The 10,038-nt window shown below is 33.7% G+C and overlaps 1 protein-coding gene across 47 annotated transcripts in view; it reads left to right on the top strand.

Annotated features, from left to right (window-relative positions):
* Ptprd (protein tyrosine phosphatase receptor type D) overlaps positions 1–10,038 on the top strand; it is a 2,152,432-nt gene that overhangs the window by 944,832 nt on the left and 1,197,562 nt on the right. For all 47 annotated transcript variants that reach the window (XM_029539561.1, XM_029539552.1, XM_029539551.1 and 44 more), the window contains one exon: positions 3,244–3,291. The gene's annotated coding sequence lies outside the window, so the exon portion shown is untranslated. The remainder of the gene's footprint in view (positions 1–3,243; positions 3,292–10,038) is intronic.

Here is a 10,038-nt window from a genome sequence, read left to right as displayed (position 1 = left end):
AGAGAGAGAGAGAGAGAGAGAGAGAGAGAGAGAGAGAGAGAGAGAGAGAGAAAGAGAGAGAGAGTATCTCACTGTAGACTAAAAGATGTTGTTACTGAATTTCAACTCTATAACTTACTGTCCTTGTATTTGTTAACCTCTTTAGCATTTATGCATACGATGTTAAAATAGCTAGCAGGATTGTGTGGAACTGAGATGAGGGAATTGGAATATTCTACATGCTAATGGAGAAATGGCATCTGTTCTATAACTGTTAGTATCACAAAACAACTAACTAGAGTTCTGGGCTATATTAGTCAATCACACAGTAATCCTAAAGTATTCTTTCTTTGAACTGATAAGTTTAAGATATTAGATGGATAAAATTTACAGTAATATATTTTAAGTTGTCTATTTTCTTAGTATCTTTTGTGTTATGCTTGATATTCCAATGAGATATTAAATGAGATAAGTTCATATCATTAAAATGATAAGTTCACATTGTTAAAATCTTATGAGAAATGAAATTTCCTGAAGTGCATCAAGGATAAAACTAACTCAGTGCCAATGGCATTGACAGTTTAATAACTGGTCCATCTCCACAAAACATCTTATAAACATGCCATGTTATTTATGCATGCCATGTTAAATTGTCCTTTTCCTATTTAAATATGTCCCAATATTTCATATCTTTGCTCAAGTCTAACCCCACAAATCATTGAAAAAGATAAATTAAGTTTGGAGTGAGCCACACTTTTGCATTAGGCTTCATAAATGCTTGAAATTATCTCTTTGAATTTAACCTTGGAAGACAAATTATCAGATGCTTTCAATATTATTTCTGAATCCCTAAATGTAAATATGAACAGTGATTTAGAATGTGCATGACTGCTATATCTAATCAATATAATAATGAGAGTTATACAGACAAAATGGCCTTTGGATTTTTGTTAGTGTCACAAACTCAAAAACACATTCTAAGTGAAACTAGAGAACATAAATCTTATGTGATTTTTATATTGAAATTCAATTATTTAGTTAAAAGCTTCCATTTAAAATTAAAAATATGCAATATAGTTCCTGAGAAAGTAATCTAGTATGTGATACTGCTAATTAGCATTAAAATTGAATTGTTATTTCTGTATTATGCCAAATAGCATAGTTTAACATAAAGTCAGTTTTTAATAGTATTATATGAATAACAATATTTTAAATTCCTGTATTTATTCAGGTTATTTTGGCATAACAATATATAGTTTTAACCAAATATTTACTCAACCTTTAATTGAGCTACCAAAATTTAGCTTATTGAATGTATTAATAAAAAGGAAGAGTAGGAAGGAAGACCACTGAGAGGTGACTTTTGAAGGTCAAGTCTTTATGTCTGTAAGATTTCCTGTAACAAATTTCAGTAGGAAGTATATATAAACCATGATTTTCTCACTTGTTCCTCCTGCAATGCCAGTGGCAATAGGGTAACTCTAGAAAGATAGGTATTTCAAAGGTTAATATGCTTTGTGACTTGTAAAGAAAAGGATATCAAAAGCATTTATGGTATACTGATGAATAGAACCTACCAACCTAGCAATGGGAAGGCCAACATCAAATGTCAAAAACAGGAGTTAAATACAGTACATCAAGAATCAAATATTTTGGATACTTCAAATATCCGCCACCAAGTTGTCTGATAACATCAGCTGAGATTTTTTGAGCAGTCATTATTCAAGACTGCATTCCAATAAGATATTTCACCCTGCAGAATAAGAAAGCAAGGCTGGCATCTAGATAGGTGCCTTCATTGGAAAATAACTTGTTGTGCTGTTATAAGGACCTGAGATTAATCCTCATAGCTCACATAAAAATGGTTAGTGTACTGGCACACAATTGGAATTCCAGCACTGGGAAGGCAGAGAAAAGTGTATCCCAGAGGCTCAAAGCCAGCCAACCAACTCCAAGCAGCATACTACAGCAGAACTGAGAGACATGATCTAAAAAACAAACCGCCACCACCAACAACAAAAATAGATGGTCAGGTACCCGAGAAAGGCCAAGATAATTTCTCACCTTCAAACACACATATATACATTTGAGTGTACTCTTTTGCACATAGACACACACACACACACACACACTCTCTCACACTGACAAAAGACATCAAATTTCATGATGTTGATTTTCATAAACATGAAAGTGATACTGAATTAAATTCCACCATTATTCTTTTCAGTAAAACACTCAATGTAACATATGATAACACTTGTTAAGTATTCAATACTCTTTTGTCATATTTAATACTTTTATTAGAGAATTAAGTTTAAACACCATAGTAAATAGAAAATATAGCCTCCAAAATAACACTAATCATTAAGCAATCAACATGTTTGTGCTTCTTTTACTGTTTTTCTTTTCAACTTTTATTGTAGTGAACTACAGGCTATACAGAAGAACACCTGCTATATTACATTCATTTATGAATTTATCAGTTTTTCATTGAGAAGAGATTAACTTTTAAATTTGTATTCAAATTAAAAGCATATATTTAGAAAGCAAATTTTAGAGATCAATAATATTATTGGTTAATAAGCAATATGAAAATAATTAAGCAATTGCAAAGGCTATGACATCTATCAACTAATTCCAGGATTGATCATAGACATCTAGCTTAACAACAATAAAATTAGCTATAAGTATAAGTTTTGATGACTGGAAAAATATCTTCTGTACAATGGAGTCAGATACAGCCTTATAATTATGATATGGAATGTTCATTATCAAGTGAAAAATCTGTATTTTCCAATTCCGCATTAAAAAAAAACAACAGAAAGTGTAGAATAGGATTATAGTATTATACTCACACTAGCGGTGCACACTGAACATTTTATATGGATATGTGTATAAATGTAGATATTGGAACTGATAAAGAATGAGTGATGTTTACCTGTAGAATTCCATCTAGAAAGTGTTTTATGTGTGCACTTGTATCCATCTCTCATAGACTCATGAGAATTAAGACTGTACAGGAACAGATGTTCCTCTCTAATCCATGCCTAAAATGGTCAAATTAAAAGAAATTACTGTTAAATATCAATAATAATCATGTGAGTTGAGTGATATTTCTGACAAATTGTATAATCAAAACTGTTAAGTTAAATGTACATTGATAAATCATATAATAAAACTTCTAATTGAATCATAAAGGTGTTACTTGTTGAATCAAAATTAAATGTCAGTACTAACATCATGATTTTTATTGTATTTTTCCAGGTCTCAGGGTGGAGAACTTTCTTTGAATGCCTAACCTGTGAGTCGATGGTAAGATTACAGTTAACACACACATGGCTTTAGAATGTGGTTTTTATCCCTAAGTATATGCTATTATTTCATTTTTAGAATGATTTTATTTCATTTTAAAATGCTACACACAGAAGACAGAATACAGAATTAGGAATGGAGGAAGGGGAAGGGAGAAGAGACTGCAAACAAAACCATGCAGACAATTACTTAATTACTTATCTGTTGTGGGTAAATCAGTAGGAATCCTGGGATACAGAAAATCAGTAATAATTTTGCTCACTTTTCCTTAGTTGTTTAAATGTAAAATTTTCTTTCTTTTTATAATAAAAATAAGTAAACACACACACACACACACACACACACACACACACACACACACTTGTTTCAAAAGTTACATTGCTTTATTAAAGATTCCGAAGTAACAGCTTGTTTACTTTTCCTTAGTTTTGATTTGAGACAGCCCATAAAGTCACAGTTGCAGTATTCCAAACTAGTCTACATTTGAAAATTCAGAGCTGCTTAAGATGTAAAATCATACTGTTAATGGTAGCTGGTGGCACTAGGTAAAAATGAGCTCAGCTACCCCTAAATATTTCTTTGAAAAGCACATGGCAGTAGAATCTTAAAATTAAATTTTAATATGAGAGATCCTCATGAATGAAATACTTGATTCAGATTATAATGTTAATTGACTTAAAGCAACAACACAATTATATTTTCAGCTGACTTTTTCATTATGAAGTTTTTTTAAATCAAAATTAGTTGGAGTTTGGGGAGTAGGGTTTGGATAACATTGACAGGGGAGAGGAGCTGGCCAACTGAATGGAATTTGATAGAGTAATTTTTAGCCCCAATCTTTTTCAATAAAATAATTAATAATCAACATTTTAGCATTTACAATTTCAAAGTATTTTGTCTCCCTAAAATTCATTTTCGTTAACTTCATGAAAATCTCACTTGGATCTGGGGTCGATAGCTGATGATGTTTATTAAACTGACCATTGTTAATGTTGGTAAGTTCTCAGGGTAGTTGAGTATCTCTCAATACTAGCATGATATATAAAGGTGCCCTGCAGCTGAATAGAAAAGGACTGAAAAATATATTTGTACATATGTTAATGTCCTAATATATTTGTACTGCCCTACCACTTTTTTTTTCTTGGAAGATTAAATACCAGATATGTACATTTCCTAAATAGATATCTTAACCTTAAGTCAAATGTCTGCAACAATTTGTGAATAAATTTTAGTCCTTTTTTATTTAAAGCAAAAAATAAAGAATGTTCTTTTTGTTTCCTTGTATGGTAGTGTGTGTATTTTACAAAGAAACTTGCAGAAATTACTAGATATTTTACCATAAACATTGAGAAAACTAAGCAGGATTTCTAACCAATGTTAATGTTGGATGGGTTATATAAAAAGAGTCGTTTGGTAGAGTTTTATATACACTCTCATTTAAATTTAAATGAATGATAGAAAAAGTAAAGATTTAGATAACAGAAGAAAGTTCTTTGGACATGAGTGACAATTTTATATATTAGAAATTTTGTAGTGAAGTCTATTTGATACCAACGAATAGAGGCAATGTGTTATTTAAAGTAAAACTTATTTTATCACCTGTCAAGATTTATCAAACTGAGTTTTTCTGTGAAGGCTTAATGTTTGAGCCTCAGGGAGTTAAAAGAAAAATATGTGACCCTGCAAGTAAAATAGGAAAATAGATGCTTTCTAAGAAAAATCATAAGATCTTATTAATTTATAGAGTTCATTGGCTAATTACATTAAGGACCACTTGGTAAATGTGGATATGGATTATAATAAAAACTGATTATAGGATGTATACAACTGTAAGATCGTGCTATGAAAGCAAAGTTAATTTTTAGCAAGGCAACTATCTGTTCATCTCTCCCTTGAGAGCAAGCAAAGGAGTGGGCAGTTCCCAGTCAGCCTTTAAAAGGCTACACGCTAATAGTTCAGCATAAACTTTGTATTTGTAGGAAAGGATAGCATTAGCACACAGAAACAAATTAGTAAGACTGTGTGTCCGGGTATGTTTCATTATTAAAACATAAGTAGAGAAGAGTCCCATTGCTTTTAGGCACCTAACTTATATTTTTAGTTACATTTTTAAAGAAACACCAGACAGGATATTTAAATATGGTCATTGTTGACACAAAAAGGCAGACTTAGCCTCAAAGATACTTTGATAATAATGGAAGGAGTTATGATAAGTTATTTAGATATCCTTACAGAAATATATTCTTCCAAACAACACATGAACATACATAAACATCATATATGTCACACACAAATGTAGCTTCTATGAGTTCATATGTGCAACAGCCCTCTTGTTTCAAACAAATGTTTCTCTTCATTTATCCACTACCTAACTCTTTCTGATCCTAATTCTGTGATGATCCCTAAGCTTTTGGGGAAATGGAATGATATAGATATGCTATTTAAAGTTGATTACACCTTAGCCACTAATTTCTTGCATATTTACTAATGATTTGTTTCTATAATTACTATATACTGCAAAAATGAACTTCACTGATGAAGGATAAGAGATGTACTAGCATGTGGGTATAAAGATATGAACAATTTGGCAAGTAATATCTGATATTAGATATTAGAGTTATCTGAGGTCATTTAACATAGTGCCACCAGCTACCATTAATATTTGGCTAATTGTCCTGCTATTGAGTCTATGCATATAGATGTAGATATAACTCATAAAATAGATTAGAGTTACGAAAAGTCCACATACTATGGAAAAGAACCGCAATAGATATATATTTTAACACTGTGGATATCTATAATACTTGGGATTATCTAAACAAACCCATAGTGAAACATTGGCAGCTTATGGAGGAGAAATGGCTAAGGTTGTTCCCTGTCACAAAAACAATTTGAAATTTCTAGGAGCACCAAATGAGCCTGCTGTTTAAAACTAACTTGAAAATTATGATCTTTAAACCTTTTTCCATTCAATTCAAGGCACCCTTTTCCTTAATAAAATACATTTATGTACTTAATACAGTACAGTGAATATTATCTTTAAAAAGAAGAGGCCACCTTTGGTGTGCTCCTTTAGCAGATCTGAACTGTGGCTGAGCACCACAGTGTACCATTCAACCATGGGAAACTGATGTGGAAAAGGTAGCTATTACTTAGCACATCATCCAAGAGGATCTTTTTTTTTTTTTTTTTTTTCCAGAATAACAAAAATTATGTGGTACTTACAGCAAAAGTAAAAGCAGAAAAGTACAGCCTTTATCTCATCTTTTCTCTTTTGTAAAATTGAGTATTTGTCATGTAATTCAATGAGCTGAAGTACGCTGTTTGAAATCTATTATTAAGTTTTATTATCTCATTCTCTATGAGTTTTTATATGTTATTGACAAATGCAAACATGTTGTATTTAACGTAGACAAATCTATGATATGAATTCATTTCTACGCTACTTCATTTGCCTACTATTCCAAACTAGTGGGTTAAAAGAAGGCATAATACCTTAATAAACACCTTATTATGTTATAATTAAATCAAGAGTAAAAGTCATTTTAATTATTTTGTTATTCATAGAGATAAATGCATTTATGATTCAAGAGGGGTAACTACATTGTTTTAGAGTCAAATGAAGGAAATTTTCTGCATTTTTTATGGTAAAGTTCTCGTGTACCTCAACGATTGTTTTCCAAATTCACAGTGTGTGTGTACTCATCAAGACACAAAGCTGTTACTAAAATATGTGTGGCATCATTTTGGATTGACCGTATTTGAAATAGCACAGAAAGATATTTTTGTCATAAATATTTTTCTTTAACTTTTAAAATATAATTTTCAAAATCTCACATAATTATATGTATATCTGACTCTTTTGTCTGCTCTCAGGACACTTTTCTGCATATTGGATTGCCTCATCCAGCCTTGATATGAGGGTTTAATCCCTAGTCTGAATGTGTCTTGTAATGTCACATATAGTTGATATCCCAGGAGGGCTTGATCTTTTCAGATGGGAAAGGTAGGAACAATGGATCTGGAGGAGAGAGGGAGTAGGGAGTACTGCACAGAGTAGACAGGGAGGAGGCTAAAGTAGGAATATAATGTATGAGAGGAGAATAAATAAAATGAACAAAAGAAATGAGTGCATAATGAATGCAAAGATTTTATACAAATGTGCACGAAGGAACAAAAATGATAGTGACTAAGTTCATCCACTCAGTCAATAGGTTCTGGAGGGAGGGAAGTGAGGATTAAAGAAAAACCAGACAATCAGACAACATTATAATAGGATGACAGCAAGTGCTAAAGCATGTTTACTCTCTTCCAGTCTGCTTTTATATTATTCTGGTTACATACGAAGAATAGGGTCAGTTTAGGTCAAGGATCAAACAAGGCATAAACAAATGTCCCATGCTCACTGTATTCAAAGACAAGATAAACAAGACACAAGGAACACATTCCTCAGCTGTATTTATCTGGAGCCTACTTCCTTGTCCTAGCCCAATATAAATATGCTTGACAATATTCTTGAAGCAACAAGAGCACTCCACAAGTAGTCACTATTTTTGTGAGAAAATGCAGTTCCTTGGGTTTTGCTCCAACACAGACTGAATGCAAATATTAGGCTCAGCAGTGTATTCTGCACTGGCTAGCAGACTGGAATACTGAGCAGTGAGGAGGAGGGCACATGAGCACATAATGCCTGCATCAGTTTAGGCATGCTCACAAGTATGTCAGTTGAGGGAGAGATTGTTGCTGCAAGGAGATCCATACCTTGTAGCAGGTATGAAATTTGTTCAAGGCTACATAATTAGGGAAAGGTTTATCAGAAAGAACAGAATCTTTGAGAAGATCCTAGAAGAATAGAAAGAAGAAAGGCTGATTTTAAAATGCTATAATGTCTGTGTAGACAAAGGGTGTGAAATTGTGCTGGGACTTAAGAAATATCAGTAGGTTGGATTGGCAGTGCAGATAAGAGAGTAAGATTATCTCAGAGCAAAAGTCACTGGCCTCAGATATACACCTATGCACATTTATATGGAATGATACTTCAACCACCTACCGGAGATTACAGACGCCCTTTGAGCAGAATGCATACCCCAAGCCTTCTGAGTAGACATTGTTGGGACCAAAGCTAACACACTTACCGTGAGGCTTGTACAGAGATACAGCAGCGCATTTTCTTCAGAGAGAGCTCCCAGTGCCTACAAGTTATTCTCCTTTAATGGACAGTGTGAGAAAACTCTGATGGTAATACATAGAGGGTTTCTTTTGAAAAGTTAAAGGAAGAAATTGACAGAAAGTATGTGTTTGATAAAGTAGGGCAGCCTCGCTGGTCTATAGCGCAGAATATATCCATATACCCGATTGCTTTTCGAGTTTTATGCTTTTTCCTTACTCTCTTTTCCTCTAAATATTTTCGATTTACTTGAAAAAAAAAAATCAGGTTGTGGTTGGAGCTACTTCTACAGTCAAAAGAAGCTAGGATATTTTAGTCCTGAAAGGTGGTGTGCAGTGCTGTGGGATAACTGGGAGCTCCAAGGAAAGTCCATAGGATGAAGAGGACCCAAGGGGACAGAGTGCATAGTGAAGATTCCCTTTAGCTTTGCATATCTGGGCACAGAGTGAGCAGAATTAGCATTGTTAGTTATGAAAGTCTTCCAAAGTTTACATAATATCATCTGTGTTTATAAAACGTAAGCATCTCTTATCAGTCAGTACATTTTTATGCCTATAATTTATTATTTTTAACATTTAGGGAAGTTGGAAATTAAAGGCTGAAAGGTAGAAGTTAGGATGAATCAGAGCTCCCAGGACCTGGGTAACTATAGAATAATTCATATAGAGTAGCACAATCCATTATAGTAAATATGTATTCATTTAAATTCTCAAAATAATTAGAATCCCACATGTTTAGTTAGGATTTTACAGCTATGAACAGACACCATGACCAAAGCAACTCTCATAAGGACAACATTTAATTGGGGCTGGCTTACATGTTCAAAGGTTCAGTCCATTATCCTCAAGGCAGGAAGCATGGCTGCATCCAGGCAGGCATGGCACTGGAGGGGTTGGGAGTTCTATATCTTGTCTTGAAGACAAAATAGAGGAGACTGGTTCCCACATGGTTAGGAGGGTCTCATTGCTCACCTCCACAGTGACACACTTCCTCCAACAAGGCTATGCCTTCTCCAACAAAGCCATACCACCTAATAGTACCACTTCGTGGGACGAGTATATTCAAAGCACAACACTACATGTTAGTACAATTAATCATATAATTGAGTGACAATGTTCTATATTGAGAGTGACTGCGAGTATCAAGGGAAGGTGCTAGTCATGAGACAGAGACATCTGTGATCACAGATCTAGTGCTAGATGACTTTGAGTGGAAAAGTTCCACTGGTGCTCATGAACAATTTCCATCAAAAGGAGGAATGTTACTGCAGCACCAAAACTTGAAGATAGATTTGTGCAATTCCTGGGAAATAAAGTAGAAATAAATGATTATTCTCTATGTCTGGTGGTGCATACCTGTGATCCCAACCCAGTGGAACTCCAGGCTAGAGGACAAAGAGACCAGGTCATCTATGTTAAATAGTAAGTTCAAAGCCAGCCTAGGCTGAATGAGATTTTGCCTCAAAAAGAAAAAGGGGAAGAGAAAAGAAGAGAAGAGAAGAGAAGAGAAGAGAAGAGAAGAGAAGAGAAGAGAAGAGAAGAGAAGAGAAGAGAAGGGAAGAGAAGAGAAGGGAAGAGAAA

Source organism: Mus pahari, chromosome 6 (assembly GCF_900095145.1).
Source record: "Mus pahari chromosome 6, PAHARI_EIJ_v1.1, whole genome shotgun sequence".
NCBI lineage: Eukaryota > Metazoa > Chordata > Mammalia > Rodentia > Muridae > Mus > Mus pahari.
This window is presented reverse-complemented; position numbering and strand designations above follow the sequence as displayed.